This window comes from Aotus nancymaae, unplaced genomic scaffold, assembly GCF_030222135.1.
Source record: "Aotus nancymaae isolate 86718 unplaced genomic scaffold, 86718_ANA_hifiasm-v0.15.2.pri h1tg000036l, whole genome shotgun sequence".
Taxonomy (NCBI): domain Eukaryota; kingdom Metazoa; phylum Chordata; class Mammalia; order Primates; family Aotidae; genus Aotus; species Aotus nancymaae.
In genome coordinates this window covers 89,419,029-89,436,662 of record NW_026988450.1, presented here as the reverse complement: position 1 = coordinate 89,436,662, position 17,634 = coordinate 89,419,029, and the positions used below count along the sequence as shown (strand labels likewise).

At 42.0% G+C, this 17,634-nt stretch overlaps 1 pseudogene; it reads right to left on the bottom strand.

Moving 5' to 3' along the window:
* Positions 1-1,229: 1,229 nt before the first annotated feature.
* Positions 1,230-17,634, bottom strand: part of LOC135278061 (WASH complex subunit 2A-like) — a 54,846-nt pseudogene continuing 38,441 nt past the window's right edge.

Genomic DNA, 17,634 nt, shown 5'->3' with positions numbered 1-17,634 from the left:
GACGGCAACAGATTCAAGAACAACACTGTGATGAGAGCACAATTGCAGAATATTTTCAGAAGCGTAACATTTAGATTCAACCTAGAAGTTGACTCTGTATCAAGAAGGAAGGATTTTAAGACTGGCCAGATCTCTAAACATCTCTGTCCGGGAAAACGTGCTCAAGTACAACTAGAAAGGATAACAGGACAGAAGAAAACACAGAATCTAGGACTCAGGCGATCCCACACAAGCCGGCAGTTATGTGAGACCAAAAAGACTTTAAAGAGATAGCACAGAAAAGCAGACATCGAGCCTATCTAGGGAAAGCCGCTCTATATTGAACTAGAATGACAAAAGGCCAAAGACAGTTGCCCACCCCCTACCAAAAAAAAAAAAAAGAGGAACAGATATGTTTTAGCAGATGGGAAATATATTTGAAAGGCATGTGATAAATGCTACAGCACTTGGGCGAGAAAACAGCTGGTAGAAAACAGGCCAATGAATATAGTCAGAAAATTAGCTTCATGCTAAAAAATAATGGATGTGAAATGTCAATTATATGTAAAATATAATTTAATCATAATGATTAAAATTATTTAACAAAGTGACAGACCACCCTGAGGCTACTTACTGCTGGATAAACCAGCATAGGCTAGGAAAAAAGAGATGATCCAGAAGAAGTGCAGAAGTGCTCAAATTTCAAAACTGTTTCAGAGAACAAACGAAGGAACATGTAATGCAGAGACACAGTGAAAACACCATATGATTTAGCCGTGAATAATATTTGGATAGACACAATCGTGTCAATGTTACTGACTGAATTAAAAAGCGTGCTACAATTGAAAGAAACAGAGGGAGAAAAATAAGGTCATGGCTAGCAAGGAAGATATGCTTTCACCTGCTGTGACAGAGGATCAACAGACCATACTGACAATTAACTTAGCTCTTCTATTTTTGTTATTTCATGAAAGATAAGATTAAATATTTAAAGCAGATCTTGATAGCACAACAAGACTACTGAAATTTAACTTAAATGTCAGAAATCCTTAAAAGGTGGGCACACTAAGCTCAAGACTTTCCTGGATAAATTGGATACAAATCAAGAGATTCCTTTAAATTTAAAGGAATTAAACCCAATTAATAATAAATAAAGGAATATAAACCCAATTCTAATTTAAACGAATCCAGAGATACTTGTACATCAAACTGTCAATCTCTCACCTTTATTAGTGTGTACTTACATGGTTTGCATAGCTGCTTTGTCTTTTTTCGTGCACTAAGAATGAAAAAATAAACTGGTCACTTCTCACACAAATAATATAAAGTAAAAGTAGTTGTTAACATCTTACTGACTACTCCCATATGAAATGAGATAAAATTCCATTTCAAAAAATGATTTTCAACAATTTATAATTTAAACTATCTGGCATGATAAATCTCATAAAGTAAAACCTAAAAACTTCGATTTACTTTTTGACCTAGTTTACTTTTCGTTTTTGTTACATATGAATGAAACAAGACTCATGTACAAAAGAAAAGGGCAAAAAATTAGGCCAGATGAAACATTTAGCTAATAAAAAAGTTTACCTGCTGCATATATGAGCCACGATCCATTAGTATTCTCCCATTTTGCATTTACACATAGCTTAATTACCAGAATCTAAGAGCTGACAGCTCTAAGACCTACTTCCTGGCCAGGCACCTATCTCTAGATGCACCAGACTCCCTCTAAGCATGTCCAGCCACACTTACTGGTCATCTACTAACATGGAATAGCTTTTCTTTTTCCTGCTTCCATGCTTTCTAGGTGTGAGAAGCCCGTGGCTCTGAATGGAACTGGGAAATACAATTCTTATTTGGTTTGGATATGTTTCCCCCTCCAAATCTCATGTTAAAATGTGACCCTTCATCTTGGAGATAGGGCCTAGTGAGAGGTGTTTGGGTAATGACGGTAGATTCCTTACGAATGGCTTGGTGCCATCCCCAGAGTAAGAAGCAAACTCTCATCCTGGTAGTTTCAAAGAGCGTGGCACCTTCCCCCTACCCCCGCCCCACCCTCTCGCAATGTGGAAGCACCTGCTTCCCCTTTGCCCTCCATCATGATGGTAAGCTTGCGGAGGCCCTCACCAGAAGCAAATGCTGAAGCCATGCTTGTACAACCTGAACATCTATGAGCCAATTAAACCTCTTTTTCTTATAAAAGACTCAGCCTTAGGTAAATCTTTATAGTAATGCAAAAATGAACACAAATTCTAGCCAGAAATAACCAACTCAAGACAGGTGAAGTCTACTCAAATTACAAAAACAAAAGTTACAAACTGCCGTATCTGACTGTGCTGCATTACAGTAAATAACATTCACATATGATTACAGATCCTCACTTGTATTCCTGCTGCTTAAATCAACTGGAAAACCTGGCTGTGTGTGGCTTCTTAGCAAACAAGCCAGGATTTCACATAACATTAAGGAAAACAAGCAGGAGTAGAATGTGTTTAAATTTACATCACATCAAATGAAAAGGTTAAGAACTTAAAAGTTTTGAAAACATAAACATGGATCTGATAAACACATGTGGTCAGAGGACTGTGTCAGAGGAGGCCAAAATCACAGATTCAATCCCTGACAATGAACAACTATGTTTTGTTATTTATTTTAATGAAAACCAAGCTGAAGCCTAAGTTCTATCATTCATCTTTAAAATGTACTCTTTGGAGCATGGGAAAAGGGACAAAGAATTATACATAAAGATAAATCTAAGACTCCTCCATCACATGACAAATTGTGTTGATAAAAAGATGGTAAAATGTTTAAACAAAAAGTTTACATGTTTTCACTAACATAGTAACAACTAAAGGAAAGTATACCACATGTTAAAATAACAACTGAATATGAAAAATTTAAACCAATATGAGTTTTTCTAAATACTTTCTATAATACATCTGATCAAACAAGAGTTTTCACTCTTTCTTGGCAGAAAAAACAACGTTGTCTCACCATCTGTTTGAGATTTCCTTGCTTCTGGATGGTCAGAAGGGGTGGACTCCAAAGCCCTACCTATAGAGGGAGAAAAGAAAAAAGATGTGATCACTTATAACAGTTTATCAACTTGTTTCTTCGACTGCTGTATTTAGGCCGTTTCACTACCTCTACCTTTATTCTTATCCATTGAAATGAATGTATAGACATAAGATGGAGCCAGACAAGATGGCACATGCCTGTCGTCCCAGCTACTCAGAAGGCTGAGATAAGAAAATCCCTTGAATCCAGGTCAGGAATTTGAGGCCAGCATGAGTAACACAGTGAGACCCTCCTTTATTTAACAACAACAACAACAACAAAAAAAATGAAGAGGTAACTGTTCCCTTTGAGTTGTGTAAAATCAACTTTGCATAAAATACATCAAGATGGCAGTATGTTTTAAAAGACAGGTCTATTTTATAGGCAAAATAAAAGACACACATTCTGAAGTTTTAAAAATTTTTAAAAAGTCAATTCAACATGTATGTCACTTCCATGTCATTCTGAAGACACAGAACCTTAGTTCTGTTGAGTAGCTGTCTTCCATAGTCATGTCAGAGCCCTGTATCTTCATTTCTTCATTAGCAATACATACGGAAAACATACACAGGCCTTATTTGTATTGGAAAGGGCCAAATGAGACATACATAAACTGTGTCATAATCCTAATGAATAACAACAAAGAGCCTTGTTTTTGGGCTCTCATCCAACACTACCCATCTATCAACCAGAGTATAAGTTTACACAAGTACTTACGTGCTTTGTGCATAAAGGTATAATAAATTCATTCACATAATGTATTCGTTTATGCTAAAGGAAATCCTTAAATATCTTGAAAGGTGAGTATAGTACTTCCAAGTTACAAAGTCGCTTTCATCATGAGTCTTAGTTATCCTACCTCTTAAAAAATTGAGAGCCCAAAGTTTCAATAGAAAAGCTGTAAGACATTTTCTCTACAGTAATGAAATCTCTGGCATTTAAATGACACCAATGAGCCAACTGGATTTAATATCTTTGTGATACAATGTTTTCTATTTTACAAATTCTAATTTTTACTCAAGAACCATATTGTCACCCAGAATTATTTTTACTTAGATTCCTATCTTTGCAAAATTTGACAGGCAAGTCAACTGATTGTTTTCTCTTTTTGACCCCCTCCCAGGTCCCTGCCTCTCCCAGCAGTGTAGAGACTGAAAAACTTCAACTTTCTTATCTTTGAACAAGATGCTATTATCAGGAGGGAGAAGGAAAAAGGGAAAGCCATGGCAATAAACACTCTTACCCAGGCAAGGTCTGGCATTTTAACCCTCAATCTTTATCTTACACATTAAAAGCCTACATTGACATTTCATGTCTTTTGAAAGTTTTGACCACAAACCATCCCCACCTCTGTTTTAGAATAAGGAGGAAAATAAAGTCTGTTAAGTCACCAGAATAAACCTGGAGACACATTTTGTGTTACAGTAAGAATTTTAAAGTAATCAGAGCCTCATGGGTAAACTGCTTTGGGGAAACCCCCCCCCACACACACCCATTTTTCTGCAGCCCTGGCTGTGACATTTCATACCTTTCACAATTACTTTAAGTACCTTCCATTTTCTTTTCTTCTGTGATAAAATTATGGTTAGAAGAAACTAAGCAGCTTCTATCAAGGTGACTTACAGCAGCCCATTAAGAATACCATATAGTCTCTCGCATGGCAACCTCCATTCTGATTTTAAGAAATCCCCAAATATTTGAATACGAATTGTCCTGAGATTTAGCTACCTTAATACAGGGAAAAAAATAGGCACTTATCTGGATCCTCCACTTAGGTACCATCTGGATAGGTACAAAGAAAGAACAAGATGGGTACTGGAAAGTTGGGATGTTTGAGTTTTTATTGAGAAAAGGGACAGAATATTTCAAAGAAGACTTATCAAAGAGCCACAGGATAATAAATAGAGCTACAGACAAGAAGAGCCATGAATAAATGCTCCCATGCCAGCCTGAGAGAATGAGATGAGGGAGGAAAAACTGGGCATTTGGGAGGGGAGGAGAAAAGAAACTGAGTGGACTCTGTGGAGAAAGACTAAGCGGTGGGAATGGGAATGCAAGGCAGAGCCAGCCTTTGTTCCTGGCCAGCCCTGGGAAAGCTGGCTACAAGCAGAAAGGAGCTTTAAGTGGGGATGCCTCCCAGGGGACCCTGGGGACAGCAGCAGCCAGAGTTGTGCCAAGGGCACAGGTTCCCCTCCTTACCTTCAGGCATCTCCCGGTCATGGACGTGGTGCACGTGGAGGTCCTTGCCAGCTTCAAAAGTCACTTCAGCAGGGGCTACAATGGGACTCACTGGTGCTCCTGCCATCCTGTCCCCAGCTGCTGCCCTATAGATCTTAGACTTACGGTGAGAAACTGGCCCCCGGTGCTGGTCCACCTTGGGGCGCACACAACAGCTCAGTATATTCCCCATGAGCGCCTCTACTCCTGCCTGCCACCACCTGTGCTTCTGCTCACAGTGGTGGCCACACACTCCCGCTGCCCTAGGCTGAGGCTATGCTGCACTTGCAGAGATGGTATCGCCCGCTGCTCGCCTGCCCACCCCACAGCCTGGCCCCAGCTGGGACTCGGGCCAAGGCCTGCCCCTGCCACCTCCTCTGAGTTGACCTGTCTAGGAAGGTGAAGACCAGCCGGCTTATTTAATAGGTTGTGAACCCAACGAGCGCTGAGAGACCGCAACAACTGCCTGAAGAGAGTAAAGACAGAGGAGCTCCTCCTCCTTCTGCAGTTACCTACAGACTGAAGCCCACTGGCCCAGGTCGGAACCCAGGCACGTGACTCACAATGCCCCACCCTAACTGCCTACCCTCCCCCGCATGCCCCACCCTAACTGCCTACCCTCCCCAACAGCTCGGAATGCCCGTGCCTGGGCTGCCCCACCCTGTGGCTTAGGATGCTGCTGCTCTCCTGGCTCCTCATATAGTACCAGTGGGACTGAGGTTTTCATTCATCACCAGATTCCTGAGCTTTTTAGTCCTAAGAAAAGCACACAGTGGTTTGTTACTGGAAGCCATCTTACCCTATGAGTTCTGTATGAAGCCTCAGTCAGTAGAGTGGGTCCCATTAGCAACCAAGTTGGACAACTTGTATTTTGCTCATTGAATGTAGATACACGTGAATTGTTGATTGTGTTTGTAATGAGATGCTCCTCTCCTGTCTTCCAAAGAGTGGTAGTTTTTGTCTGCAACTTGACCACAGCAATCCCTGGCACCCAAGCTCTACTCTCACTGAAGCATTATGGCTGTGTGTTTTGAATGACGCCTTAGGACCCAATCTGCCTCCGCCTCCTTCTCCATGAAATAGAAATCTAACTTGTCCTTCCAAGCTCTGAAATGCTGAAACTTATCCACTCCCTTTTCCCCGCTCTGTTTCTTCCTTCCATGGCAGGGACTTTCAGATTTTCTTTCTTTTACTAACAAAGCACTAACCATGACTTTCTCATACAAAATCAAGAGCCATCAAGTTGGGTACCACAGTCCTAACTCAATAAAGATGAATACTCAACATCTGGCAGGCAGTATGTACCTGACAGTGTCCCCACTGTGCTCTGCTCATTTAACCCTCAGAAACAATCTCATTTTACAGATTTTACAGAAGAAGTGGAGATGGGAAAGGTAAGTAACCTCCCCAAGGTCACATGACTGCTCAGGGTGGGACTATGATTTGATCCCAGGTAGTCTGAATTCCCCAAATCCTCAAGTATGATTATCAGAAAGGGTATTAGTCCATTTTCACACTGATTCTGAGAAATACCTGAGGTTAGGTAATTTATGAAAGGAAGAAAAAGTTTAACTGACTCATAGTTCCACATGGCTGGGGAGGCCTCAGGAAACTTACAATCACAGCAGAAGGGGAAGCAGGCACGTCTTACGTGGTGGCCACACGGAGAGTGTGAACATGTGAAGGAGCAACTGTCAAACACATATGAAACCATCAGATCTCAGCTGGGTATGGTGGCTCAGGCCTGTAATCACAGCACTTTGGGAGGCCAAAGCGGGTGGATCACCTGAGGTCAGGAGTTCCAGACAAGCCTGGCTAACATGGTGAAATCTCATCCTCTACTAAAAATAACAAAAATTAGCCAGGCGTGGTGGCCCGTGCATGTGATCCCAGCTACTCAGGAGGCTGAGGCAGGAGGATCGCTGGAACCCAGGAGGTGGGCACTGCAGTCAGCCAAGATCATGCCACTGCACTCCAGCCAGGGTAACAGAGCAGGACTCCATCCCCAAAACAAAACAAACCTCATAAGATCTCAAGAGAACTCACTGACTATCACAAGAACAGCCTGAAAAAAACTGCCCCCATGATCCAATCACCTCCCACCAGGCCCCTTCCTTCGATATGTGGGGCTTATGGGGATTACAATTCAAGATGAGATGTCGGTGGGGACATGGCCAAACCATATCAGAAAGTAAAGGCAAAAGTCAAGCTTGGAGAATTGACATTGTAGATTAGCATATTTTTAAAAGAACAACTTATTTTTTATCTTTTGAGACAGAGTCTTGCTCCATCGCCCAGACAGTGGTACAATCTTGGCTCACTGCAACTTCTGCCTCCCAAGTTCAAGTGATTCTCATTCAAGTGCCTCAGCCTCCCAAGTAGCTGGGATTACAGTAGCCCGCCACTGCACTTGGATAATTTTTATATTTTCAGTAGACATGGGGTTTCACCATATTGGTGAGGCTGACCTCGAATTCCTGACCTCAAGTGATCCACCTGCCTTGGCTTCCCAAAGTGCTAGGATTACAGGTGTAAACACTGCTCTGGCCAGAAAAACCTTTTTTTCACGTGGATTTTAAAATACCTCCCCTTCGTTCAACGTTGATTAAGTTCCTTCTACATGCCAGACACTGTATGTGTAAAACAGTACGAACTCTCAGTGAGTATAGGCAGATATACAAACAAAGGCTTCAGGAGTTCCCGTTTTCTGAGTGCTAGACAGTGTATGAACCTGAGACACAAACCCACTTCTATTTGACCCCGAATTTGATGCTGGGGTGGTTTTAATTTTATGCTGAGAATTTGAGTCATTGAACCATACAAGGGTGAGGAGTCTCTGCCAGATGTGTGGGGAGTGGTCTGGATAATAAAGAAGAATTGAAGGAAGCAACGAGACCAATTAAGAGACTTTACCTAAAGGAAGAGTAATGCCAAAGGCACTGGCAGTGACAAAAGTGGAGGACAATGTTTGTGATCATTTGGGAGACAGACTAGGGAGTGCTTGGTCATGAGATGTGAAAGAAGAGGGAAAATAGAGGAGAAACACAGCTGCTCAGGCTCTGCCGGGGAAGACTGGGCACATAGCGGTGTCTTCCTCCTGGTAGAGAATGTGGGAAGAGAAATAGGAAAGGAGGAACAGATAGTTTTTTACTCTCAGTGTCACACTAAAATGGAACCCTCTGGTCAAAAGTTGAATACAAATCTCTGCAGGCCAAGTCCATTTGTGACATCCCAACATATGTTCTCAAAAATAACACACATACTAAATCAAACCATTAAGACTAACTGGGGGAGACGGTTTTCAAGATGGCCAATTAGGAGGAAGTTGGGATCGCAGCTCCGAAAGAAGGCGCAGAGGGTGAGTGGATGCCGCATTTCCAGACAGATTTTTACTGACCACAGACCAGGGGATTAACAGGAGGAGGAGCCGCACGGGTCACCAGCGCCGCTGGTTTGAGCGGAGCGGTGCGCCGCTCGGCCTACGCCCTGAGGTGGGGGGCGGCGGATCCACGTACAGAGTGAGAGAGACTGAATCACCTCTGAGCCAGCAAGGGGAGCTGAAGCAGGGATTCAAGCCAGGACACTCCCGGGCAAGGGCGCACCACGAATCTCAGAGCCGCTGCTTTGGCTGATGCAGCGGCTCACAGGGCAGCGGATTTTTACTGCCCACAGACCAGGAGATTCACAGGTGGCGAAGCTCCACGGGTTGCCAGCGCCGCTGGTTGGACTGGCATGGCTGCTCTGCCTGCACCCGAGGCAGGGAGCAGCAGTCCCTTGTGCAGAGTGAGCGAGACCAGATCCCCTCTGGGCCAGCAAGGGGAGCTGAGGCAGGGACTCAACCCAAGAGTTTCCTGGGCAAAGAGGATGCCTCCGGAAACACGGCTGAACACGGGACGGTCCAGCTCTGTGGAGGAGGGGCGTCACCCACCGGGAAACACCCTGCAGTTCCCAGGACAATTTGCCCACAGCAGCTCAACGAAGCCTCTGCAGGCTGAGTGTGACTAGGCTGACACCTTGTGGGCAGGGAAAACCATTGCAACAGCGGAAAATCATAACGCCCTAATTCCCTGGGACAGACCACCTAGGGGGAAGAAAAGGGGGTTTATGAGTTCAGCTACTACAGACTTAAAATTACCAAAATCAGAAAGACAGCAACTACAAAGTCGATAGGTGGATAAATCCACAAAGATGGGAAGAAACCAGCGCAAAAAGGATGAAAACACCCAAAACCAGAACACCTCTCCTCCTACAAGGGAGCACAACTCCTCACCAGCAAGGGAACAAGACTGGATGGAGAATGAGCGTGATGAAATGACAGAATCAGCTTTCAGAAAGTGGATAATAAAAAACTTCCGTGAGCTAAAAGAGCATGTTCTAACCCAATGCAAAGAAACTAAGAACCTTGAAAAAAGACTTGACGAAATGTTAACGAGAATGGACAACTTAGAGAGGAATATGAGCGAATTGATGGAGCTGAAAAACACAACACGAGAACTTCGCGAAGCATGCACAAGTTTCAACAGCCGAATTGACCAAGCAGAAGAAAGGATATCAGAGGTCGAAGATCAACTCAATGAAATAAAACGAGAAGGCAAGATTAGAGAAAACAGGGTAAAAAGGAATGAACAGAGTCAACAAGAAATATGGGACTATGTGAAAAGACCTAATCTACGTTTGATAGGTGTACCTGAATGTGACGAAGAGAATGCATCCAAGCTGGAAAATACTCTTCAGGATATTATCCAGGAAAACTTCCCCAACCTAGCAAGGCAGGCCAATATTCAAGTCCAGGAAATACAGAGAACACCACAAAGATATTCCTCTAGAAGAGCAACCCCAAGGCACATAATCATCAGATTCGCCAGGGTTGAAATGAAGGAGAAAATACTAAGGGCAGCCAGAGAGAAAGGTCGGGTTACCCACAAAGGGAAGCCCATCAGACTTACAGCAGATCTCTCAGCAGAAACCCTACAGGCCAGAAGGGAGTGGGGGCCGATATTCAACATCCTTAAAGAAAAGAACTTTCAACCCAGAATTTCATATCCAGCCAAACTAAGCTTCATAAGTGAAGGAAAAATAAAATCCTTTGAGAACAAGCAAGCACTCAGAGATTTCATCACCACCAGACCAGCTTTACAAGAGCTCCTGAAGGAGGCACTACACATAGAAAAAAACAACCAGTACCAGCCACTCCAAAAATGCACGAAATGGTAAAGAGCATCAACACAATGAAGAATCTGCATCAACCAATGGGAAAAACAGCCAGCTAGCATCAAAATGACAGGATCAAATTCACACATAACAATATTAACCCTAAATGTAAACGGACTAAATGCCCCAATCAAAAGACACAGATTGGCAAATTGGATAAAAAGCCAAAACCCATCAGTGTGCTGTATCCAGGAAACCCACCTCACAAGCAAGGATACACAAAGGCTCAAAATAAAGGGATGGAGGAAGATTTACCAAGCAAATGGAGAACAAAAAAAAGCAGGAGTTGCAATTCTCATCTCTGATAAAATAGACTTTAAAGCAACAAAGATCAAAAGAGACAAAGAAGGACATTACATAATGGTAAAAGGATCAATGCAACAAGAAGAGCTAACGATCCTAAATATATATGCACCTAATACAGGAGCACCTAGATACATAAGGCAAGTTCTTAAAGACTTACAAAGAGATCTAGACTCCCACACAATAATAGTGGGAGACTTCAACACCCCATTGTCAATATTAGACAGATCAACGAGACAGAAAATTAACAAGGATATCCAGGACTTGAACTCAGACCTGGACCAAGCAAACCTAATAGACATTTGCAGAACTCTCTACCCCAAATCCACAGAATATACATTCTTCTCAGCACCACATCACACCTACTCTAAAATTGACCACATAATTGGAAGTAAATCACTCCTCAGCAAATGCAAAAGAATGGAAACCATAACAAACAGTCTCTCAGACCACAGTGCAATCAAGTTAGAACTCAGAATTCAGAAGCCAACCCAGAACCGCACAGCCTCATGGAAATTGAACAACTTTCTCCTGAATGTTGACTGGATAAACACTGAAATGAAGGCAGAAATAAAGATGTTCTTCGAAACCAACGAGAATGAAGACACCACATACCAGAATCTCTGGGACACATTTAAAGCAGTCTCTAGAGGAAAATATATAGCAATAGGTGCCCACATGAGAAGAAAGGAGATATCTAAAATTGACACTCTATCGTCAAAATTGAAAGAGCTAGAGGAGCAAGATCAAAAAAACTCAAAACCTAGCAGAAGACAAGAAATAACTAAGATCAAAGCAGAATTGAAGGAGATAGAGACACGAAAAACCCTTCAAAAAATCAATAAATCCAGGAGCTGGTTTTTTGAAAAGATCAACAAAATAGACAGACCACTAGCCAGACTAACAAAAAAGAAAAGAGAGAATAACCAAATAGATGCAGTAAAAAATGATAAAGGGGATATCATCACAGATGCCAGAGAAATTCAAACCATCATCAGAGATTATTACAAACAACTCTATGCACATAAACTAGAAAACCTGGAAGAAATGGATAAATTCCTGGACAGTTGCCTCCTCCCAAGCCTAAACCAGGAAGAAGTCGAAACCCTGAATAGACCAATAACAAGGTCTGAAGTCGAGGCAGCAATTAAGAGCCTACCACCCAAAAAAAGCCCAGGTCCAGATGGGTTCACAGCCGAATTCTACCAGACATACAAAGAGGAACTGGTACCATTCCTACTGAAACTATTTCAAATAATCCAAAAAGAAGGAATCCTTCCCAAATCATTTTATGAGACCAACATCATCCTAATACCAAAACCCGGCAGAGACTCAACAAGAAAAGAAAACTACAGGCCAATATCCATGATGAACATAGATGCAAAAATCTTCAATAAAATACTGGCAAGCCGATTGCAACAGCACATCAAAAAGCTTATCCACCATGATCAAGTAGGATTCATCCCGGGGATGCAAGGCTGGTTCAATATACGCAAGTCTATAAATGTAATTCACCACATAAACAGAACCAAAGACAAAAACCACATGATTATCTCAATTGATGCAGAGAAGGCCTTCGACAAAATTCAACAGCCCTTTATGCTAAAAACTCTCAATAAACTAGGTATCGACGGAACGTACCTCAAAATAATAAAAGCTATTTATGACAAACCAACAGCCAATATCATACTGAATGGGCAAAAACTGGAAGCATTCCCTTTGAAATCGGGCACTAGACAAGGATGCCCTCTCTCACTACTCCTATTCAATATAGTACTGGAAGTTCTAGCCAGAGCAATCAGACAAGAAAAAGGAATAAAGGGTATTCAATTAGGAAAGGAGGAAGTCAAATTGTCTCTATTTGCAAACGACATGATTGTATATCTAGAAGACCCTATCATCTCAGCCCAAAATCTCCTGAAACTGATAAGCAACTTCAGCAAAGTCTCAGGATACAAAATCAATGTGCAAAAATCACAAGCATTCCTATACACCAATAATAGACTTAAAGAGAGCCAAATCAAGAATGAAATGCCATTCACAATTGCTACAAAGAGAATAAAATACCTAGGAATACACCTAACAAGGAACGTAAAGGACCTCTTCAAGGAGAACTACAAACCACTGCTCAACGAAATAAGAGAGGACACAAACAGATGGAGAAACATTCCATGTTCATGGTTAGGAAGAATTAATATCGTGAAAATGGCCATACTGCCCAAAGTAATTTACAGATTCAACGTCATCCCCATCAAGCTACCAATGACCTTCTTCACAGAACTGGAAAAAACCACCTTAAACTTCATATGGAACCAAAAGAGAGCCCGCATAGCCAAGTCAATTCTAAGCAAAAAGAACAAAGCAGGAGGCATCACACTACTGGACTTCAAACTCTACTACAAGGCTACGGTAATCAAAACAGCATGGTACTGGTACCAAAACAGAGATATAGACCAATGGAACAGAACAGAGGCGTCGGAGGCGACACAACATATCTACAACCACCCGATCTTTGACAAACCTGATAAAAACAAGCAATGGGGAAAGGATTCCCTGTTCAATAAGTGGTGTTGGGAAAACTGGTTAACCATATGCAGAAAGCAGAAACTCGACCCCTTCCTGACACCTTACACTAAAATTGACTCCAGATGGATTAAAGACTTAAACATAAGGCCTAACACCATTAAAACACTAGAAGGAAACCTAGGCAAAACCATTCAGGACATAGGCGTAGGCAAGGACTTTATGACCAAAACACCAAAAGCATTGGCAACAAAAGCCAAAATAGACAAATGGGACCTAATCAAACTCCACAGCTTCTGCACGGCAAAAGAAACAGTCAATAGAGTGAATCGGCAACCAACAGAATGGGAAAAAATTTTTGCAGCCTACCCATCTGACAAAGGGCTGATATCCAGAATTTACAACGAGCTAAAAAAGATTTACAAGAAAAAAACAAACAAGCCCATTCAAAAATGGGTGAAGGATATGAACAGACACTTTACAAAAGAAGACATACAAGAGGCCAACAAACATATGAAAAAATGCTCATCATCACTGGTCATTAGAGAAATGCAAATCAAAACTACATTGAGATACCATCTCACGCCAGTTAGAATGGTGATCATTAAAAAATCTGGAGAAAATAGATGCTGGAGAGGATGTGGAGAAATAGGAACACTTTTACACTGTTGGTGGGAGTGTAAATTAGTTCAACCACTGTGAAAACAGTGTGGCGATTCCTCAAGGACCTAGAAATAGAAATTCCATTTGACCCAGCAATCCCATTACTGGGCATATATCCAAAGGATTATAAATCGTTCTACTATAAGGACACATGCACACGAATGTTCATTGCAGCACAGTTTACAATAGCAAAGACCTGGAACCAACCCAAATGCCCATCGATGATAGACTGGACAGGAAAAATGTGGCACATATACACCATGGAATATTATGCAGCCATTAAAAATGAGGAGTTCGTGTCCTTTGTAGGGACATGGATGAACCTGGAAACCATCATTCTCAGCAAACTGACACAAGAACACAAAACCAAACACCACATGTTCTCACTCATAGGAGGGTGTTGAACAAGGAGAACACATGGACACAGGGAGGGGAGCACTATACACGGGGGTCTGTTGTGGGGGAGTCGGGGGGACAGCGGGGGGGGGAGTTGGGGAGGGACAGCATGGGGAGAAATGCCAGATATGGGTGAGGGGGAGGGAGGCAGCAAATCACACTGCCATGAATGCACCTATGCAACAACTTTGCATGTTTTTCACATGTACCCCAAAACCTAAAATGCAATTAAAAAAAAAAAAAAAGAAAATGCTCAGCTGGGGGATGGGGGCATGAAGGTGGGGCCGTGTCTGCCCTGGGCTCCCTATTTCTTTTCTTTCTCATCTGTTTAAAGTTATGGAAGGCTTCTTAAGAGACAAGACTTACACTGAGTTTTGAAAGAAGGTGGCCAGGCAAGATAGGAAGAAGAACGTCCCAGGAGAGAGCAACAAAAATAAAGGAATGTACTATTTCCTCGCACTCACGATGCTAACTGGTAACACCCGAGTGCTCAGAATGTGCCAGCTATTGTGCTAAGCATTTCACATTTAGATTCCATCTCATCATCCCAAAAATCTGATGAGAGAAGTACTGTTTTTACTTTTGTTTAACAAACTAGAAAATTGAGGCGCAGGGAAGTTAGGTAACTTGCCCAAGGTTATTCAGACAGGAATATAGAATCAGAATTTAATATCAAGTTTCCAGAGCCTATATTCTAAATCAGAGGCCAAAAATGCATCCAAGTGTCAAATTACAGAAGTCTAATGTAGAAATGGTGATGTCTAACAAGATCCCAGTATCTGGAGACAGAAATCTGAAGTACTTCTGAATCTATCAAATAATGCTTAACCACACCAAATCATAGGATTTGTATGTCCAATCAGTTACTTCTTTCTGCTAATAACATTCAGTTGAATTTCAAAGTAATCACATAAGGCTCTCAAAAGGAGAAAAACTATTTTCAGGGAAGTTATTCTGAACCCATAAGCTAATCTGGCAGCATGTTACATCAACCACAGCCCATGCTTACCCTGAATATCCTGCCAGCTTCAGTTCTAGCATTAATGTGGAGAGGCACCTAGGCCAGCTACGAGTTATCAACCCCTGGTGGGATATTGCACAGCTCTGCAGGGAACTTTGTCCTAATAGGATATGTTCAATGCTGAGCAGATTTCTATCCAAATGACAAATTTTTAAATAACTCTGACCAAACCTGACATTCTTTAGAGTAGCCCAGAGAAAAATCACAAACAAAAGATACCAAACTATACTCAAATGACAAACGAAGAAAAACAGTCATTTTTTTTTTGAGATGGAGTCTCACTCCATCTTCCAGGCTGGAGTGCAGTGGCATGATCTCAGTTCACTGCAACCACCGCCTCCCTGGTTCAAGCGATTCTCCTGCCTCAGCCTCCCAAGTAGCTGGGGCTATAGGCACGTGATACCACATCTAGCTCATTTTTTTGTATTTTTAGTAGAGACAGGATTTCACCATGTTAGCCAGCATGGTCTCAATCTCCTGACCTGGTGATCTGCCCGCCTCAGCTTCCCAAAGTGCTGGGATTATAGGTGTGAGCCACTACACCTGGCCAAAAAAGAATATTTTAAGATTAAAAAAAATAATGGGGGTAGAAATCAGATAAGATCCATGAAGACAAACATTTCTGGGTACTGAGAGAAAAGACTGTGCGAGTGAAAAGCAAAGACATTCTCACTGGCACAAAGACTATGTGATCCATGATTAGCAACCATCCGAGGAACTGGCTTGCACATCGAATTCCTTTTCTTGTTACCACAGACAAGGAGTGAGGGATTCCTTACAATGACTATCTCACCCTATCTCACCTGTCCTTAGCAATGGCAAACAGATCATCTTCATCATCTTCCTCAAAGAGACTGGTCTTTTTCACAGCTTTCCTTGGATTCTCGTTTTGACCTGCTGTCAGATGCTGAGTGGGCCTGTGAAGCAGGAATATTCCACTGGTCCTTAAAAAACATAAAATATATATTAAAAGCTCAATGGTGATTTATATTATAAAACATGGGGAGTAAAATAAAACTTATATTTGTTAAACTAAGTTGTATTTAAACTAAGTATTAAACTTAGTCCATCAGTCTTGAAGAAAGCTCATGCTAAGACTTTCTTTTGAACTCAAATCTAGACAGCTGGGTTCTCTGACCTCACAGAACTTCTCATGATTTCCTCCTCCATCATCTGCCATGATGTCTCTTCCCACTATGGTTCTGCACTGTTTTAGGATAAGCAACTTGTCTATTTCAGGGGATCAACATTAATTATAGAGGCGATAAGAAGGAAGAGGAATGTAAAAATATCAAGAACTCAAGAACTTCCAACTCCAGAGAAGAATGATATTTTAATTTAAAAAATCCTAAAGCAGATTGAAAAAAAAAAAAGTGTAAAAAGCTCACGCAACACACATGTAAACAAGATACAATGAAAAACTGCTAGTAATCCATTTACCACAGCTCCATCAATTCACTTATATTCTTCTCTATCTTGTCCATTCTTGTTAACATTTCGTCAAACCTTTTTTCAAGGTTCTTAGTTTCTTTGCATTGGGTTAAAACAAGTTCTTTTAATTCACAGAAGTTTCTTATCACCCACGTTTTGAAGCCTGCTTCTGTTATTGGAACACACGTGTAATCTATTAAGCCTTGTTCCGTTACTGATGGGGAATTGCAATCCCCTGTAGAGGGAGAGGCATTCTGATTTTGAGTGTTCTCTACCTTTTTAAGCTGGTTTCTTCCCTTCATTATATATTTAACCGTCTGTCGTCTTTGTAATTGCCGACTTTCTAACTAGGTCTCTGACGTCCAACTTGTTGATTCCCAGCGCTGAAATCTGAGCAGTCCGCTGTGCCGGCCAAAACAGCGGTGTTAAGATTGATGGTGCTTTTCTGCCCGGGAATCTCCGGACTCTGCACCTAGAGTTGGCGCGGTGAGGCACCAGCAAAACCGCCACGCCGGCCACAAGAGTCGCCCTGGCGACCCGTGGGGCTCCTCCACTGGGAATCTCCTGGTCCGTGAGCAACAAATATTCGTCTGAAAGTGTGACGTCCTCTCATTCTTTGCGCTTTCACTGGGAGGTACGTGCCCGAGCTGCTAGTCATTGGCCATCTTGGATCTCTCCGGGAATTCCTTGATTTGCAGGCGTGAGCATAGCTGGGTGTGATTTCCTTAAATGCTTTCTAAAGGCCAGATTCAGACTTTTGTGGTAAAAAAGGATCACCAGCAGTTTTTCTTCGTGTCTTGTTTACATGTGTGTTGCATAAGCTTTTAATA